The sequence below is a fragment of the Falco naumanni genome, chromosome Z (genome assembly GCF_017639655.2).
Source record: "Falco naumanni isolate bFalNau1 chromosome Z, bFalNau1.pat, whole genome shotgun sequence".
Lineage (NCBI taxonomy): Eukaryota > Metazoa > Chordata > Aves > Falconiformes > Falconidae > Falco > Falco naumanni.
In genome coordinates this window covers 21,065,418-21,086,342 of record NC_054080.1, presented here as the reverse complement: position 1 = coordinate 21,086,342, position 20,925 = coordinate 21,065,418, and the positions used below count along the sequence as shown (strand labels likewise).

Sequence of the window (20,925 nt, the reverse complement as noted above, 5' to 3'; positions counted from 1 at the left end):
AACTATAGCTGCCTTATACAGGAAGGCAAGACTATATCGAACACAAGTATGTCAAGCATAAATGGCATCTGAAAATAGGATTTCATGCCAACACTACTAATGCTTACTCAGACAGCATTTTATCCAAGTGATACTGAGGAAGACACAGTTTCTGACTTAATGGGTATGGAAATGTAATTTATCGAATAGCATCTGGAAGACAGAAAAGACACAAAAAAACCCCTGTCGGATGGCACATCTCAGAAACACAAGATTATTCACAAAAAATGTATTCCCAACTATGCTGTGTAAAGCAGTTTTAGGTGACTCTGAAAAAAAAAAAAAGTTTGCCAGTAGTGGCCTGTGGAAGCAATTTATGAGTCCTCACACTATTAAAAACTAAGTTATTTCAATTTTGACTAGTATTTTCCTTTTACCTTTATCATGCAATGTATTCGTTTTCCTCATTATTTTTTCACATTTTCTCAGTTCTACGTGTTAAGCCTTTCCTTACGAAACCACTCCATGCAGACCACCTTCAGAAGATGATTTTTGTCTTAAAATGGAGTAATTTATGCAAAAAAATAAGTAATAGAATCAGGGTATATACCAGTACATAACAGAACACTTCAAATATTTCTGCTGAAATCTCAACTGCAGTTTGTTACCCATTACTGCACTTGCTGTTTTCTGTCATTTTTCCAGGTTCCTCAGTAAGGAGAAAAGGATAGAGAAAAAATCCCCAAACCTCATTTCAGAACATAACTTGTTCTTTTTCCCCTATAATTTAATTACTGCATGGCTTCTTGTCATAACCCATTTGTTCCCCTGAGTCTATAAAAGTTCAGTATTTTAGTCATTCAGACCAAAAGTAGTCTTCGACTTTTAGTGTTAATATTACCATTGTGAAAGTACAAAAAAAAGGTATATCTTCAAAGCAGTGAAATAAAGCAGCCATGGTTTACCTGAAATTTCATATGCTTTTCAAAAAGAAACTAAGTCCATGATAACACTACAAGTTTGTTTCAGCTACAAAGGCCTGTTTTCAAGAAATGCAGTACTCTAATTGGGCACACCAGACTGATTATGAAGAAAAAAATGACACTTTTTTCCCTTGACAGTTTACAAATCCAAATCATTTGTCAGTAACTGTGACCCAAATATATCTAAACACACACACACACAAGAATTTCTACAGATGTAAGTCTCATTAGTGGACCACCGGTAACAAACTAAATGGCATTTTGCCTATGTAAAAAATAAATCCACCTCGCAGGCCATATTCTCCCAAGCCCCTATTTGAGCAGATGTGAAACCAGGATGAATAGTATTCCCAGGAGGGGCATTTGGATAAAATCAATAAACAGAACAGTAGGACAGAAAATTTAAGCTAGTAAGTAAAAATCTGATATTGTCTAGTTAAGCATGTCTTAAGCTTATTAATAAAGTCTATTGAACAGATCAGCACTACACTGAGATATCTGCTTTATTATAAAATCACTATGTAATTTAACCAACAGACAGAATTAAGCACATTTGAATAGCTGGCTGCCTTCCTACCAGTACTTATGCACTATTACCAAGTCACCTCTCAAGCCCTCTTTTGAGTAAAGTCCTGACCTTCCTGCACCACAGAATAAACATTCGTCTGTATGCAACCTCTGTAAGTCTTTCCTGCATTTGCTCTCATTTTTTAATTATAACTTTTTAAAATAGGAATAAAATGGTATACAGTATTTATCTTGGTAATATAAAGAAGAGAACTCTCATTCTACACAAAAAACTTCTAGTCTTCCTTACTCCTGGAAATTTAATCTTCCATTTGGCTTTACTTTTTTCCTCAATGGAATCCAGGCAATCCAGGTCACTCTCATCTTTATCCATCACCTTTAAATTACATAAAATCCTTCCAGAGAAGTCTACTGCTTTGTCTCAAATTTCTCTAACTGTAACCTGATGTTAGGTAAACTCAGAACACTGTATTTACTACTTGTTTGTGATTGCACCTTCTGCAGTAAAGCTTTTGACACCTAAAGACTCAGAGTTTTGTTTTAATGATTTCCTGCTTTGTTGACAGTGACAAGTAAACCCTGTTTATCACCTCTGACCAAATAACATGAGAACACCCGAATGATGCAACTGCATCATTTATTTTACTTAGTGCTAATAAATTGGTTGGATAATCATTAAATTGTTTCATTTCTAATTAACAAAACCACAAGCTCATACATTAATTTAAATGGATATACTAGCACTACTTCGTTACTAAAAATTCTGTTGCTAGCCACCCCTAGAATTCTCCAGTCTTCGCACCCATATATTTCTACTAAAAATACAGCACAATCTGAAAGTATGGCAAGCAAAACCCAGGTATTTTTCAACAGAAATTCAATTCAGCACTTCAATACTGAAACCCCATGCCATTGCCTCCTGCTGCAGCACATGGCAGACAATATACCTAACCTGGATGCGTATACCACCGTTAGCAAGGATTTCAAATTACTGCTGAGGAGGACTGAGGTTTTCAACTCACAAGTGAGAATCCACTAATAAGTCTCAGATTCACACAGACTGATTCACAGGGAGTCTCTGATGGTGCTGTTAGGGCCATCCCTGTCACCAGTCACTTGCTCAGAATATTACGGCCCCTCATGAGTCAGGTATCTAGATACCTCCATGCTAGAAGCTTTTCTGACTTATTTTTCTTCCTCAACAGTAATTTGGAAAAAAGCTGCACCCACCAATCCTGTGTCAGCTCACCCACTGGCCCATGTAGCTGAAATGGGGGTTCATTCTTGGGGTTCTTGGCTGAATCACACTTGGGGGTCAGGGCAAAGGATGTGCTGGGAAACTTCAGCACCTCAGCTCCCCCAGTTTACAGAATCCCCCCACTACACACATAATGGCCTTGCTATGCCTCCCAAACCACACTCAGTTCATGCTAGATTTAAATAAAATTCAATTTAAAGCATTTATTTGCAATACTCGAAACAAGACATAGAAACATTTATAAAATGCTTAGGTAAAGAAAGACAAGGCACTGGCAGCACCTCACTGGAATAAATCCTTACTTTTAAAATTACAGATGGGCACAAAAGCTAAGCCACGCAAACATGTAAAGCTTATAAAAATACACAGTACTCTACTAAGTGTTAACAGAGACCATAAAAGACAATAATTAACGACTGTAGGGTGAATGTGTTTGGGAAGATGGGTTCCCAATCTTTTTCATCTAGTATAATGTAATATACTGTGTAAATACCTGTGTTATAAGGAACAGACAACTACAGGAAAGCAAAACCACAACAAAAAAAGATTCCACAGATCTTTTTTTGTTCCACCAGTCCAACCAACAAAGCTTTTCCCAGCAACCTGACTGGATGACTTGCTTCTGTATCATCACATACTGAAACCAGAGGTTTTATCCAGTAGAAATGAAGACATTTTCTCTCTAATTGCAGACAAATTAAGTGAATTATAATTTAAATACATTCCCCTGTATTGTTAGGGTTGAAGATTATTATTATTATGTCCTACCATAATTACAGTATTTTTCACTTATCAAATATCTAGATTCTCTATTACAAAGAGGAAGGAAAGCATAAAAAGAAATGGTTCTACAGTTGCTAATTTTCCTAAAGTATACACTAAAAAAATCATGGATTTTTTAATGACTTTGCGTGTTTCATCGACTGCCTTATTCTTTCAAAAGCTTTATAGAATTTAAAGTGGTTTTAACTTGTCTATTAATTTAATGTATGATTTCTCAAAATAAAAGATAAACTTCCTTAAAACAATTAATTTTCAGCCTTGTTGGATTAATAACAACTTGGGCAGCAATTCTACTGAACAGATTAAGAAAAAATAGTACAACTTAGTTCTCATTTCAAAAAATCAAAATTAAATAAGGAACTAGAGGAAATTATTAGAACAGAACTTCCCCAAAAATTGAAACCTGTAGAACTATCTCACTTTAGATGAATATATGGCTTTAGATGAAAATATAGATCTCACTTTGGATGAAACTATAGATTTTGATGGGAACTAACTATTGCTAACCTGTTAAAAAAAAAAGCACTCCAAAATTACAGTTAATCATTGGGAATGCAAGAATGTATTTCAAGTGGAACTTGTCTAGCAATTGTACTTTTTGTAAACTACACTGGTGTCAGGTTTTTGCTGGCACTGATTTTAAACATTACTAAATGTCTACAGTATTGCTGTCTCAGTTTAGATCCAAGTGAAATTCAATGTCAACCTGTGAGTTTTCATCTACTAAGTTTTACACTACAAAATTTTATAGTTTTCAGTTTTTTATTGTTCTCTGGGAAGTTAAAGTTATTAAAATAGTCAATCAAAAGTACACAATATTTCTATAAACATAATTTTGCCCAAATGGTTACCACCTTCATCTAGCTAAATATCCTTATTCTGATATGCTGTACAAGCTCTCTCAAAAGCAGAGCATGCAGCTGAGGCAAAGAGTACTAATTCATACAGTTTGGTAACAAAACAAAATGCAAAAACAACTCCCCAAAAGAAAACTTAACATGGCTAGTTTGTTTAAGCTGTTGTAAAATACCCAAACTTTATTTGGCAAGTATAGGCTGCTCTTTTCTGCCACGTTTATAAACTAATTTAATATTTCAAGAGGTATGCAAGTCAAATGCCAGCAATTACATCAGTCCACTGAGACGAACACTGTGAACTTGGCATTTTACTTAGTCAATCAGATTAAATGAATTGTTTAATTTTGGAGGTTCCCATCTGATTCAGTAGCCACTTTCAAGGAGCAAGCAACCATTTTCCCACAGGATACAAAAAAGAAGTGTTAGCAAGTCTGTAATCTTGTGACAATTTCAGAAGCAGAAGGTATTATGAAGGTAAACTACAATTACAAACATTCAAAAGAAAAGTTACAAAAAAGGAAAAAACGAGCTCACTGGATTATTCAGTACAGCGAGCATGATGATGCCAAAATTATCTTTATTTGAATATTATTTTTTTCTTCAAACATCTTTTAGTTCTGAATGTCAATATCCACTTGCACTGGTACAATCTGTAATTTCACTCTGTACTGGCAATTTGTTCCACGCTGCTTTTCTAATATTAAAATAACAACCACATGCAATTTCAGGGTTAACATATTTCCAAGCAGTCCTGTGTTGGCTGGAACTATCTTCGGTTTTGAATTACTATCCCCGGTATTCACAACTGTTGCCAGTATTGCTGGTTGCCAGATGAACTGTTTTTGTAAAAATTAAAGAAAAACAGTGTTACCTGCCAGAAGGGGACGCTATGCACAACCAGCAGAAAGCTGTCTCTTACTCGGTTTAGTCTCCTTTCTCCCAGCAGGAGCTTAAGCCAGCAAGACTGCCACCAAAGCAGCCAGGAAAAGTTATGTGCTATATTCTCACAATGTTCCCAATGAAGACAGCAACTGACAAATGACTGCAATCCAGCTAATGATCCCCACTTGCTAGATTCTGGTTTGAAATAGATATGGAAACAGAATTGACTAAGAAAAACAGAAGAACCTGAAGAGATGCAGAAAGATGTAGAAGAGTACGAATACACACAGTCATATAATATATGGGGCCCCTTTGCCTGTTTCCAGAGGGCATAGAGGAAAAGAGTTCAAAGATTAGACACAATGGGGAAAGAAAGAATTTCCTTTTTCCATTCCCCTTCCCAGTACATCTCCAGGATCTAGTCTTTTCTTAAAAGCACCATGCGGAAGAAGAAAAATTACTTTTTGCCCTTTCCTAGAGATCTTGAAACTTGAGCAAGACAAACCTGCTACTTCATTTGCCCAAGGTGAGGGGTAAAGGTGGAAAGAAGAGATCTGGCAACAAAACATGAAAAACACCATTTTTTTTTCAGTACCTACAGATTTTCAAAGTGGCTGCTAAAAGCTCCTGGGCAAAATATTGGTACATGGAGTGCGAAAGAACTATCCAGGACAAATACATGCAATTGTGTAAACCTCCAACATCAATAGTTTGCCCTTGCTCTTCTTTATGTTTTTACTAGATTATTTTTTTTTTTAATAGACTAAGATGACTTACGCAGTATATGGTAAAACAATTGATTTAAATAGGAACAGACTGTCTTCTGTCTCAAGATGCCGAACATCAATACAGCATTTTCACAAAACTACCTATGGTTCAATACTAACCTCCTCACCGAAAAGTCAGTTTCAGTCCAGTGAAAATGAACCATTTGACATGTAATTCTCACCACCGCCACATGAATCACTTTGCATTTATCACCACTGAATTTGTTTAGTCATTTTATTGCCCAGTTAGTTTTGTAATATTGCTCTGCAGTGTCTTTGTGTTAGTATCTTCACTATCCTGAAATTTTGGATTATCAAGCTCTGTCATCCATTCTCTTTTTCTGAGTAATTTCCAGCACTGATCTCCACAGAACTTTACTGTTAGCTTTCCAACACTATGAAAGCTAACCATTTATTCCTCTCTTCCACTTATATTTAACTCTGTGACTAAAAGAAGAAAACTCATATCCATGAACAGCTTTAAAAAACAAAACATCATGAAAAAACACCAGAGTTTGGTGAAAGCTGGACAATGGCTTTTCAGAAATTTGGCACACTACACAGATTCAATCAGCAACATTGTCTGTATGTATTTATTCCTTCAAAGAACTCCCACTGATTTGCAAGGCATGACTTTCATCTCCTAAAAGTACAATTATTCTGCCTCATCCTATTCATCCATGTGTTCACAAAATCCATTCTTTAATAAAAGTGCCAATGAGTCTGTCCAGCACTGAAGTCATATTTACATTGGTATTACATTCCCAGAAAAGACTTTATATATTTTTTTTGTAAGCAGGAGGCAACCATGGGGCAAATAAGACTTTACACACAAAACCATCAATTGGAATAAGGAATCATAGCAGCTGCAGTCACCATTCTGAATTAATTAGTTTCCAAGTGACTATAAAGATATTCACAGTAGGTCTCCTGTTCCTTTTTTTCTCCCTTCCAACTAGAATTAAGAATGAAACCTTTCTTACAATATTCAAGAATAATTTCTTTTGTGAAGAACAAAAGACCAAATTTCTGTGGGAAACTTCTTCAGATTAAAATGTCCCAAAGACAACAGTTGTTCAAGGATATTGAGACATTTTAACACTGATCCACCATACTAAGCAGATTCACTGTTTTCTGGAGATACTTTTCCTAGCTTCTCCAGAATAAATTAAGTACAAAGATCAGCTAGTATACAGGAAGAAATTAATTAGAACTGCCTCAGAGATCTCACAAGGACCATCTTCTCTGGCAAGTATTAGTACAATTTGGTGTGGGATGGTCAAAATGTAAAGAAAAGGTATGCAGTGCTTAGAGAAACGTTCTTTTATATCTCAGGTTTACATGAATTATGGAGAAGTTTTACAAAGAGGCCCAAGTTGGTGCACTAAAGTGAAATACATGTTGGGATGATATAAGAAATCAACAACAAAAAAACCCAAAACTGTTTGGAATATACATAAATATTTTCAAAATGAGCACAGAAACATGCTGACACTTCTGTTGTTATTTTGAATAGTAATAACAATAAGTGTTTCGGTTTGCTGTCACTGGTCAATTTTCAAATAAATTAAGGCATATGGGTTGCATTAATTTGTTTTTTGACTACTGCAAAGGTTGCCTCTTTATTAAAATAAACAATAAAAATACTTATGCAGAATTCTGAAAGGAGATGGAGTCTCATCTGCAAGCCATATTTTTTAAAAAGTGAAAATAACTTATTTTGCATCCTTACAAAAAAACAAGATAGTAAAACCCTTATGCAAGACTCAAGAGGAAAAAGCTTCATCTGCAAGCCATATTTTTAAGAGTTGACAACCTTTACTCAGAACCTACTTTTAATATTTTCCTTAGGTTGACTCAAATCCAACAAAAAGTTGCCTTTGTGATCTGTTTTTCACTTTGCAGCAAAGAATCTAGTGCATGACAAAAAAAGAATAGAACTGCTTGTATTTAAATATCTTGTCAATGATGAAGTCTTGAAAATGAAGCTGGTGATATTTTTATTGATTTTTATATTTAAGAAATGCATCCCATCCTTTTTTATGCAATCCAAAAGAGTATTTGGTGGTAAAAAAAAATAAAAGCCTTACTTTTGTTATCATAATGAAATAGAACAGTATAAATGGCTGTCAGTTGTTTTCTCATTTCAAATTAAAATTGTACAGTACAACATTTGCCCCGCACACTATTTTTCTCTCAGTTTTCCTTAAGATTCAAAGTATTCTTTTATGCTAGAAAAAAATATCTATCATATTCTACAGCTTTCTCACACTAGGATTGTTAAGGTTGCCCTGTTTTCACCTAGCAAGAGCAGCAAACAGGAGACTGATTTGGGAAAACAGTTATATTAAATATGGGGGTTCTCACTGTAGCATAAACATGAATAGAAGTGAGGTATCAGTGAATATAAAATATAATGCTATGAAAATTAATAACAGAACAGAACTCAGTCAGAGCATACCAACCTGCCTTCTCACCATTTTAAGAAGAGTGTCAGAAAAAGATGGTAGGTAGGAATATTCAAGGAAAGTGGGTATAGAGAGGAGACATGGTTATGTAGCCTCTTGACAAGGCACTCCCCCTTCATCCTTATTAGTCAAGAATATCAAAAGCCAAGCCTTATAAACTCTGAGAAAGGCATCCCAACAGTCATTCAGTTCATCACTTCTGTATACTTTTACTCCATCTCAGCTATGAAGAACAAAACATTTGTGTTTTCATAAAAAAAGGTGTCATCATTCACTTCTATGGATAAGTCCACACACATATTGATAGACAGGAATAAACCAAATTTTCATGAAATAAATTCCAAAGCAACATATTTGCTGTTTTGACTAGAGAACAACTACATACACACAGCATCGGCTCCAGGAACAGTTTATATTTGTTCAGACTCTTGTACTTCCCTCTGGAAGCGTTACATCATCTTTGCTCGTTATTTCAATGTTAATATAGTGTTTTTATTCAGAAATAGAATGAGGTTAGTTTTTTTAAGTAAGAATTTGTTCAGTATGGGAAGATCATAATTCTTCTGAACAAAATGCTCCTTAATTACTGAGGAATTATCTCCTACAAGGATATTACAGAAGAGTAATTCCATGGAACTACATGATTAGAAATAAGCAAAAGGTATCAGTGAGCACATCTGACCACCTATCATGATGATTTTGATAGACAAGCTGGAGAGACAGCATACTGTAAAAGTGAAAGAGGCAAAATCCTGACCTTGAAGTTACAGCAACCAACCCTTTTCCCCTTCTAATCCAATGCCCAAGATTTGTTAATATTCATATGGAAAGGACAATAAAACACTATACTGCAACTAATTAAATACAGAAATACATAATACTATCTTCCCTGCCTCCAGTCATGAGACATTGATTGTCATATAAATTTCTCTGCCATTTTTGTACGGAAAGTGTACAGGTTTTGTCTGTTTACTTGTAGTACCAGTTTAACAATACAAACTAGCACAGCACAGAATATCCCTACGTTTATAAAATGAAACACCATTAAATTCCAATGTCTAGTATGGTATTGCTCCACACAGTATATTCTCAAGCACTTGATCTAGCTGCCTATATTCAGTACTGTTTATGATGCTCTTCCACACACTCTTTGGAAGGTAAAACTACAGTATAGCATAGTTCATACACAGTTATTCATGTGTATCAAAACCTAGGCATGCAACTCTGTTGATTTATTCCCAAAGCTATTTCTCAAAGAGTAGAAAAATAAATCACCAAATAAGACGGTTTTTACTCCTAACTAAAGCTAAAATAATTTTATTGTACATCTACAGTTTTTCAAGTTCCTAACTTGAAAATTCCTCCTACTTACAATTGTGTAAACATTGACTTATGTAAGCTGGAAGAGACTTCCAGATCTAGTGCAACCTGCCCAAAGAAGCTCTAGACAGAGAAGGTTGTTCAGGGCCCTTGAATTTTGACTCTCCAAAGGCTGAAATCCTATACCCTCTCTTTGCTATCTGTGTTAGCATTTTATAACCCCATTGGTGAATTCCATCCTTCCTCCTGACACAGCAAGTCAGAATTCTCCAGGATGTAACTTATGCCCACCATCTTTCCTCTGGACATCTCTGAAGAAAGAATGGCTCCATCTTCCCAGGCCACCCTAGGTAGCTACAGCCAGTAATATAGTTTGCCTTTAGCATTTTCTCATTAAGCATGAATAAACACAGCTCTCTTACCTTATATATTACATGATCCAGCCCCTGACCAGCTTGGTGGCCCTCTGCTGGACTTTTTCCAGTAGGTCCATGTCTTTCCTTTACTAGAAAGCTCAGAACTGGACACAGCACTCCAGCTGCAGTCCCACCACAACCAAATAAAAGGGAAGAACCACTGCCCTGGACCTGCCAGATACATTAATTTAGCCCAGAACGCAGCTGGAGTTCCCTTCCACAGGGGCACATTTTTGTCTTGTGTTCAACTTCCTGTCCATCAGGACACCCAGATCCTTTTCCACAAAGCTGGTTTCTATGCAACTAGTCTCCAGCCTGGACTGCTGCATGGAGCTACTCCATCCCAGACACAAAACTGCATTTGCTTCTCTAGAACTACATGCAGTTCCTCTCAGCTTTTTTTTCTACTCTGTACAGATCCCTCGGAATAGCAGCCCTGCCCTCTGGGATATCATCCATGTCCCCCAACTTGGTATCATCCACAAACCTGCAGTGAATGCAACCCATATAGTTTACGGCACTACTAACACAGCAAACAGTACTTTTGCTAGCACAGACCCCTAAACGGACATCACTAGTCACCAGCAACCATGTGGATGTTCTACCACTGACCATAATCCCTTGAACCTGACAGACCTGAAAGATTTTCACCCACACTTATTGCCGAGTTTTCCACTTCATCTCTCTCCACAGATTCCAAGAGTTGTAGAGTTTGCAAAGGAACGCCTGGAGTACTACTCCCACTACAGTTTCTATCCCTAGTCCAACTACACCTGCTCAAGCAACTCCACTAAAAGATTCCTTGGTGCTACATACAGACAAGTTTTGAGTATTTCCAAGGACGCAGACTTCAGAAATTCTCTCATCAATCTGTTCTAGTGATTAATCACTCTTACAATGAAAAACTGATCTTGTCAGCTTGAACAGACTTTCTTCAATTTCAGTCTGTGCCCACTGCCTCTCGTCCTGTCAGTGGGCACAACTACTTCCATCAGGTATTTTTACACACAGGTAAGATCCCCCTGAGCCTTCTCAAGGCTGAACAGTCCCAGCTCTCTCACATGCTCCTTGATGCTCTCTCACCTGCTCCTTGATGCTGTAGCCCTGGAGTCATCTTCGTGACCCTTCATCTGACTTGATCCAGGATGTCCATGTCTTTCCTGCACTCAGGACACCAGAGCTGGACCGAGCACCTCAGATGCCTCTTACCAGTTCTAAGTAGCGCGGAAGGATCACCACCCTCAGCCTACTAGCAATGCCTTTCCTCATGTAACCCAGGAGACTGATGGCCTTCCTTCTCATAAGACTGCTTTGCTTGCGCACGGTCAGCTCGTGTCCACCAGGACACCAAGGTCCCTTCACGCAAAGTTGCTTTCCAGACTGTCAGCCACCAGCATAGATGGCTGCAAGAGTTTACTGCTACCCAGCGGCAGGGCTTGACATTTTCTTCTGCTAAACTTCAAGAGATTTCCTCTCTGCCCTTTCTCCAGCCTGACCGTGCCCCTCTGAATGGCAGCAACCTTCTGGTGTACTCTTCCCAGTTCTTCACCTTCTGCAAACTTCACGAGCACACGCTCTGTCCTATTGTCAGTGAAGATGTTAAATACTACCGACCTCAGCACTGAACTCTGCACTATACCACCAGTTACTGGCCTCCAGTTAGGTACACAGTCCTGCTGTCACCAAAACCCTTTTTGCTCAGCAGTCCAGCCGGTCTTTGACCCACTTCACTGTCCCTTTAACCAGTCCCTGCCCCCCCGGTTTGTCTGTGAGGATGTTACCGGATACAGTGTCAAAAGCTTTACTGAACTACAGATAAACAACCACTGTGCATCTCACCCACCACACTACTCACCTCGCCGCAGAAGGCTACGAGGTCTGTCAAATGCCATTTGCCCATTGCAAATCTATGCTGACTATGCCCAACCAGCTGCTTGTCCTTTAGGTTTTGTGAATGGGTTTCAGTGTTACTTGCTCTGTCCATCACCTCAGCAACTGAGGAGATGCTGCCTTGCCTGCAGTACCCCTCACCTTCCACTCTGCCTTTCCTGAAGACAGGAGTGACACTGCCTTCTTCCCAGCTGTCAAGAGCCTTCTGCCCGCACACCCCAAGTTGGTCCCACCACGACATCTCAAAAGTGACCAACACTGGCAACAAGGGCCAGCCTCCTCTACTACGGGTGCGCTCCAGCAGGTCCCATGGACTTGTGTATGTCTGCTTTGTTTAAATGATCCCTAACCTGATCCTCCTCCGCCAACCGCAAATCTCCCTTGGTCTGCACTTCCCCACTAGAGATTTCAGGGACCCAGGACTGCTGAAGGCTACTCTTGCCACTAAAGACTGCAATCGAGAAAAAAGGCCTACCTTGCCCTTTTTAATGTCCTTTGTCAGAAATCTCATGTCTGCTTACCAGTGGGCCCACGTTTTGCCTAGTCTTCCTTTGGCTGCTGCTGTTTCCTGCAGAAGTCCTTTGTGTTTGCCCTTCATGTCCCTCGCCATGTTCAACTACAGGTGGGCACCTGGACAGCGTCTCTATATTCCTTTCCGGCCGCCTGTCTCTGTTTCCACCTCGCATACCTCCCTTCTACAGTTGAGTTGGTCAGTGCTGCCCCTGACCTTCCTCCTGCCGACCAGTTCTTCCCTCCTTGTATCTATCAGGTCCAGGGGAGCATCTTCTTTGAGTGGCTCCTCCATCACCCGTGTTAGAGAGTTCTCATCAGCCCTCTCCAAAAACCTCCTGGACTGCTCGACACCTGTGGTTTACACTGCTGCAGCAGCTAGTGGTGCTGTTCTTCTGCAAGAGGCTGTGGACACGAGGCTTCTTTCAGTGGTCTGGAGAAGGTCCCGCCTACGCCCTGGGCAGGGTGCGCGTGGCCATGGGGGAAAGCTGGTGGTGGAGCAAGCGGCGCCAGGCGAGGGGGCTTTGGCCAGCGCTGGCACCAGCACAGGCAGGGGACAGCATGTGCAGCCATGCATTAACGGGCCCGGTCTGGAAAGCAAAGCGGGCTGGGCCCTCTCTGTAACGGGACGGGAGACTGCCTGGGGAAGCCATTCTGCCTCTGCCCCTTTCCGTTTTGGGTTTCCCCCTTCCTCTCTTGCCCTGCATTTTGTTGCCCCAAAGCCTCCTTGCACACGATGCGGGACGTGGCTGCCCAGGCGCACAGAAGCGCAGGGCCATCCTCCCACCTCCCTTTTCTCCCACCCGCGTCACCGTCTGCAGCGTCGGCACCTTTGGTGCTGGCCTGTAGGCTGGGAGCCACGTCCTCCACCTCCACCTCCTTGGGGTGGGGTGGGTGGACGAGTGAGCAGGTCTTTCTGCCCCGCCGAGGTGGTGCAGGGGCCTCCTTCGCCCCGTCTGAGGGGCTGGGGCAGGTCCCCAGACCTGGGCCAGATGGAGCGCGGGGTGGCCTGGGAGGGGGTGGGAGGCAGGGGCACGAGGAGGCAGGCAGGGCACCCATGGCAGAGGCCAGCGCTGTGGCTGCTGGTGGGGAGCACGGGGGAGGCTGGACACTACCCAAGGCTGGGCCTTGCTGGTACACGGCTCCCTGACAGGGCAGGCTGCCACGGTGCTCCAGCCCACAGCACGGGACACGTGCGCACTGCCCTGGGCGGCATGGCGGGAGCTGCGTAACACGGGGGAGGTGTGCTTTGCCGAGGGGATGGGGTGCGTAAAGTCATCTGGAAGGGGGTCTTCATCTCTGTATCGGAAACTGTGTGGCCAGCAGGACCAGGGCAGTGACCGTCCCCCTGCACTGGGCACTGCTGAGGCCGCCCCTCGAACCCTGTGTTCAGGTCTGGGCCCCTCTCTGCAAGGGGGACACTGAGGGGCTGCAGCGTGTCCAGAGACGGGCAGCGGGGCTGGGGAAGGGGCTGGGGCACAGGTCTGATGAGGAGCGGCTGAGGGAACTGGGGGTGTTTGGTCTGGAAAGGAGGAGACTCAGGGGAGACCTTATCGCTCCCTACAGCTGCCTGACAGGAGGCTGTAGGCAGGTGGGGTCGGTCTCTTCTCCAAAGTAGCAAACGACAGCATGAGAGGCAATGGCCTCAAGTTGTGCCAGGGGAGGTTTAACTTGGATATTGGGGAAAATTTATTCAACAGAAGAGTTGTCAGGCATTGGAACAGGCTGCCCAGGGAAGAGGCTGGTTCAGCATCCCTGGGGGTATTGAAAAGATGTGTAGATGGGGCACTTTGGGACATGGTTTAATGGTAGGATTTGGCAGTGTTAGGTTTATGGTTGGACTTGATGAAATTAAGGGCCTTTTCCCATCTAAATGCTTCTATGATTCTATTATTTACCTGAGAACAAGCCCAAACCTAAAAAAACCCCCAATACTATCTGCCTCTGGGGTCCCTCAGCTATGTTCAGAATCCACATTCCAACATTCATGAATCCCAGAACAGCTCTCTCTTGGTGATATTAAAAAAAAAAAGGTGGGTTTTTTCCTAATTTGAAACTTCTGAAATATTATTTTTAAAACAACACTATCATTTTTGGATTCTGCTGGTAATACTGAAAGTCAGTTAAAAGTTCAGTGATTTTAGTAATGTGTATTTTTACTAGATTTTCAAACCCAGCTAATCTCAAAGAAAAGTAAACCCAAAAGATGTAATTACTTCAGAAATTAGAGGTAATCAGTAGAACAGATTAAGAAATACAAGTGGTTTTTTGGATACAAATTCTCAGCATGGCGGGAGCTGCGTAACACGGGGAAGTTGTTCTTTGCCGAGGGGATGGGGTGCATGAAGTCATCTGGAAAGGGGTCTTCATCTCTGTATCAGAAACAGTGTGGCCAGCAGGACTAGGAAAGTGAGTGTCCCTTTCCAACCTAAATGATGCTGTGATTCTTTTACTTGTTTCTGATCAGGGTATGTGCAGTAGGTACGGTATTATGTTTGGCTGCTAGCGCTGACCTTTATGCTCTGAACTGGCTCATTATCCACCTCAAGGCAGAGTTCTATAAACTCCTGCTGCTCTCTCACACAAAGGGCAACTTTCCCTTCCTTGTCTTCCTGGCCCTACTTTGGCGATAAGGAGATTACATAAAACAGTGTCACAGTCTTTTCTAAAAGTCAAGGTACACAGCATCTGCTGATTCCTTCTTGTCTGCACAATTATCTCATCACAGAACGGGATCAGGTCAGTTAGGTACAATTCACTCTTGGTAAATCCATTCTGGCTACTCCCAGTCATCCTCCTGTGCTTGATTCCTGTGCCTGAAATTGGCTTCCAGAAAAACTTGCTCCACAACTTTTCCAGAGATTTAAGCTGAGACTAACCAGTCTGCATTTTCTCAGATACTCCTTCTGGAAGTTGATAGGATGTTTGCCTTTTTCCAAACATCAGTAACCTTTTTCAGTTGTGACCTTTCAGAAACAATGAAAGCAGCCTCATCATGATATAATTCAGCTGCTTCTGCATCCCAAGTATAAGGTACCTGGTCCCATGGACTTGTACAGGCCCAACTGACTTACGCATTCCTTAATGGCATCATTTTCTGCTGTGGGTAACACTTCACTCCCACAAACTCTGCCTGTAGGCTCTGGAAACTGAGAAGCCAAAGGGCAGAACAAACCAGTAAAAAACAAGAGAAAAACCCCCACCCTGAGTATCTCGCCCTTTTCCATAGCCTCTCACTGAACTGTGGACCCTTATTTTCCTTTAGCTTTACTTTTGCTCCCAGTGTACTTACAGAAGAAAGCTGGAGAGGGACTTTTCACAAAGGCATGAAGTGATAGGACAAGGGGTAATGGATTTAAGCTGAAATAGGGTTGATTTAGATTAGGTATTAGGAAGAAATTCTTTACTCTGAAGGGTGGCTGGACACTGGAGCAGGCTGCCCAGCGAAGCTGTGGATGGCCCATCCCTGGCAGTGTTTAAGGCCAGGCTGGAAGGGGCTTTCAGAAACCTGGTCTAGTGGAAGGTGTCCCTGCCCATGACAGGTGAGTTGGAGCTATATGATCTTTAAAGTCCCTTTCAACCCAAACCATTCTATGATTCTATGATTCCTGCAGACCCTCACATTCCTCACTAGTTCGAAATCCATCTAAGCTTTTTATTTTCTAACATTATTTGTGCATTGAGGTAGTGTCACTATATTCTTCCCAGGTAGTATGTCCTTGCTTCCACCTTTGGTGGACTGCCTTTTTGTGTTTGGGCTTAGGAACACACTGTCTATCCATGCTATCTTCTGTGTTAAGCGCTCTTTGCATAGTTTCTTACTGGGAAGAGCTTTCTCCTTCAGCCCTGACAGAATCTGAGGTATCTGAATGAATGTTCAGACCTCGTAAAATAAAAATTATCTGCCTTACAATGCATGTATTACCTAGAAGAGCCACATAAAGTCATTGACAAAGTACAATGTGCTATCGAGAACATAAGCAGCAAAATTCAGTGTCTCATTAAAGTGCCTGACTTCTTGCACATGTACATCCAAGCAATGCACACATGGATCTATCCACCACCCAAAGCACCAAGTTTCCTGCATTACTGGAGAGAAATGCATCATGTATGGATAACAAGTCAAGACACTTGCCAAGGCAAGGATGTGCACTGCTCCTTTGAAGGAGGGCTAAATGACTGAGTTCTACTCCTTCTAGCTTCCATGAAATGGTCTGTAAGTGGCATCTGACCCACACCACTGTGCAAGTTGGACCACCCCTGCCTCTGCCTTTTAACGAGAAGCATCAAGGACCGTTCCTAAGATGACTACACTAGATTTTAAAAGCTTTCCATTAATCTTTCAAAAAAAGCTTTAAAGTTTCTGTAATAGTAATAGGAAAGTCTGCCATCTACTATGAATGAAAATATGGAAGACTGTTGTGGGAAACATACACTAGGAGAAAGAAAAAGCAAAACTCCATGTGAATTAGTCCTCACTCTTACTCAAAGCAATTCTACAGTGAAATGTTACCTGAAACCAAGGCTACAGGATTAAAGCATTAACCAAAAAAGACACCACTACTGTTAGAAGAAAATGATAAGGCTTTCTGAAAAAGCTGGGCATTTCCAGAGACAAAAATTCCATGCGAAAAGATGACAGAAGAAAGATCTATCAAGCTCCTTAGGCTGACCTACTCTAAAATTATCAGTTACCCAGTCCTAAGCAAAAGCCCTTTCTCATCCATATCACTATTACTTTCATGAAATAAGACAATTTTTGTTCCAAGGCCAAAGACTGTGAAAACATCCTTCAGACTGAAGCTCTACCTTTATGTAAAAATTTGGCTTTCAAAAGCTTGACAATAATACTGGAGTTCATACTTTACTCCTGTTCATATCTTGCTAAAATATAAAGTTAAGAGAAAATAATTTAGAATGAAACACTGTTTCCCCCCTGTATCTCTCATACTAAACTCTTTATTCTGTGATAATTACTGTGTTTTATGTGTATGTAAACAAGAACGTTGTACTGCTTTATCCAATTCTCCAGTGATTATTTTCAGGACCAAGGAAGTGTCTTCCCAAGCCATTTAACAATGGTTGTAAACAACTGCCCATGTTTTTGCCCATTCACAACAACTGGAAGACATATTTCCCTTCAAGCACTGCAAACAGCCTTTCTTCTGTACTTCATTAACAGGCATCCTCTAAACACGATATTGCTGTAGCAACACCTGCCATCATACCAAGGTTTTCATTGTAAGGTAAAGGCAAACACTACTCCTAAATACACAGCAAAACCTACATATAAAGTTGTATTCAAACCTAATTTCAGTCAAGAAATTGAAACAATTCAAGGTAAGCTACACATTGCTAAAGACATCACTAGACAGTTACTTTTGTGTAAAGAAATTTTTATAGTATCATAGCTTCCTAAATACGGTTAAAAGTACTCAACAATGGATAATTCATCCATTTTGAAAGTATCAACCCTGATGAACAAATAAAAAAATTCCTGTAAGTATACACAATTTTATATTTAAAAAAAATAGTATCGTATTAGAAGGACTAGAAAGGATCATATTGTTCCTTATTCTCGTATTTCATGAATCGTTAAATAAATACTTTAAACAGTTTTGGCAAAACAAAATCTGAAGGCCTCAGAAAACAGTGTACTATTCCAATAGCACTGAGAACTCCTGCAAACAATTAATCCAGTTCCTGCATCCACGTAGCTGCAATTTTTAACTGTTCTCACTTCCCACAACGTTTACTTCTGGTTGTTGTGCTTGAGAAATTATTAATTGTACTTGCCAATTAAGTTATTTTTAATCTCCAGTTATAACATTGAAAACATATAGAATCAAAAATTAAACATAATTCCAACAATAATACAACAATATATGCTATTTGCAAATTCAAATAACAGAAGCCCAGCACCAGTTCCAAAGTTTTCAATATATGTGGAACTATGCATGTGTGACTATGTATAGGATATAAAAAAAAAAGTAAACAGACACAGTATTTACTGAAAAGTGAGCATCTAATTACATCCTACTCCTAAGGAAATATATTTCCAGTGAAATTATGTCAGCTGTGTCCAATTAGAGTCTACTTGAAGACAGGAAAAAAGCATCTCCAAAAGTTAGTGATAAAGCAAGAGTTATCAAATAATTGTATGCATTATGTCCTCCTTATAACATCAGACTCGTAATAAGTAACGATCCACACTAGAAAGAGAAGGTAAGATTTTATAATTCAAAGTTCACATTTGCCTCATTCAGAAGGACAGCAGCTCTTACAAGTCCTGCTGAGCTGAAGGCAGCCAGAATCTAAAAACAGATGAACCACCAGTTAATTTTTTTTTTTTTTTTTTTGTTTTGTTACGGTCTGGATGAAAGGTAACAGTTTCCATGAAGTGGCAGCAGCCATATTAAAGCACTGTGCTGACCAAGAAACAGATTCCCCCAGTAAATGAACTACTACAAAAAGTTTGTGGGTTTACAGGCAGCTGAATGCAGAAATGTAATTCTTAAGGCGACAAGGAATTCTCATTTATTAAGATTTCAACCCCTCAGATTATTTTCCTGAGTAAAAGAAACTTAAGCCATCACATTAAAACCTTCAGTAAAACAGACAACAGTGTGAAGGTCCCAGAATTTCAGTCTCTCTTCCCTGAGCTTGAAACAAATTCTCTGTGAAAGGGAATCCTCCTCTTGTGGCTTTTGAGGTCATCAGGATATATGAAGTCCTTCACAAAAGACTATTCCTGCCAGCAGTCCCCAGAAGGTTGGTGGGGGTTTTTTCTGGATATGCGGCAGGAGAAAGGTAGTCTGAGTTTGTTCCTGACTAAAAGAAAAATGTCTATTTAGAAAAAGGTGTGCCATCTTTGACAACTGGGAAAAATGAAGGAAAAATGGTAGTATTTGCCTTTTCTTTCAAAGATGTATTTTCTTCAGTCTATAGCAACCCCTCATACTTTTGTCCAACCAATAAAGAAGTTCTATAAGTTTTAAGTAGCAATCTCAAGATATTTTTTGATCTGAAAATACACATGCTGTCAAACTCTGCTGTAACATCTGCTTTTTCCTCCAAACCAGAGTAATGGCTAGCATAATTATTTTTACTGGTTTTTGTCTTTTCAATTGAACTTCTCTTTGCAGCTTGCTATACTCCTCCAGACTAAACATTCAGTAAGCAAGAAGGCTTTTTTTTAGATAAAACAATTAAGATAGAAATTTATGTACTATTTCTGCATGTTACATGGAAAATTATCAACTCCTATATTCTGCACACAGTCAACCACTTTTGAAAGGATCTGCATCTCCTCTGACAAGTGTTTGAGATCCACACACGGAAACTGCTAGAATAGACTGGATAATACAAGCCTGCTCTAAGTTGGAACTTCGTAGACTGCTTATCAGTTTGCTTCATTCACAATTTCTAATCTGTCCATTATTTCCTAAAAATTCTCAAATATCCATTCAGGTTATGCTAAGAGTTCTTTATGAATCCTATGATCAGTAACTTAAGACAAAAGGCTGACAGGAGTGATCTTATACCAACATAAAATTTCCCCGTATCTTAAATAATATCAACAATTTCTGTGAAAACCGTCTTGTTACTCTTCCATAATGAATGAAAAATTTTTCTATTCCAACTCTAAAAAGCTGTCTTACTCTAGAAATCAAGTGGTGAAAATATGTAAACAACTACTGCCTTTTAGATTGTTTCATAAGAAACAGGAATTTTTCTTTTGTCTATGAAACAAATATATTGTAGAGATAGTAAGTGTCTTATTTGTTCATTTTCAAAGGAAAAAACCCACTAAAAGCCAATCCTTTTGCTATAGAAATATAATTAATACAAGAGTGCATTTTTTTTAACAATAAAGACCACTTACTGCACAATTTCAGATAACCGAGCACATTTACTAGCTACCGGCCTGAGAAATGGGAGAGCCTTTCTTCTTTCTCAGCTGCTCACTTTGAAGACTCCTCCCTTTAATAAAACTATTTCAAAGCAAAATTTGTTTGCTTTCAGGTCTCCAGATCACAAATCTGTCCTCCCTTGACAATCACCCTTAAAGTTAACACTTACAAGTCCTGCACTCATTAACAGCAACTGAAGAAACGGCCTGAATGTACTTGGCCAATATAGTCCTGAGTGCACATAGCCTTTAAGATGTCTACACTAGCCAATCCTGGAAGGAAAAGCACAATGTGGACAAAGCAAACACTTCTGGAAGATACGTGCAGAATGGATCTTGCAGTAAAACCCTCTCAGGAGTGCTCATGGAAGC

General features: G+C 40.0%; 1 protein-coding gene and 1 long non-coding RNA gene across 3 annotated transcripts in view; one reads left to right on the top strand and one right to left on the bottom strand.

The window, feature by feature from the left end:
* SRFBP1 (serum response factor binding protein 1) overlaps positions 1-20,925 on the bottom strand; it is an 83,167-nt gene that overhangs the window by 31,989 nt on the left and 30,253 nt on the right. The gene's annotated exons all lie outside the window — the stretch shown is intronic.
* LOC121081294 lies at positions 1,758-14,559 on the top strand. Its single transcript, XR_005825635.1, has 3 exons — positions 1,758-1,768; positions 2,057-2,062; positions 14,342-14,559. It is a non-coding gene; the product is annotated as an uncharacterized LOC121081294 (long non-coding RNA).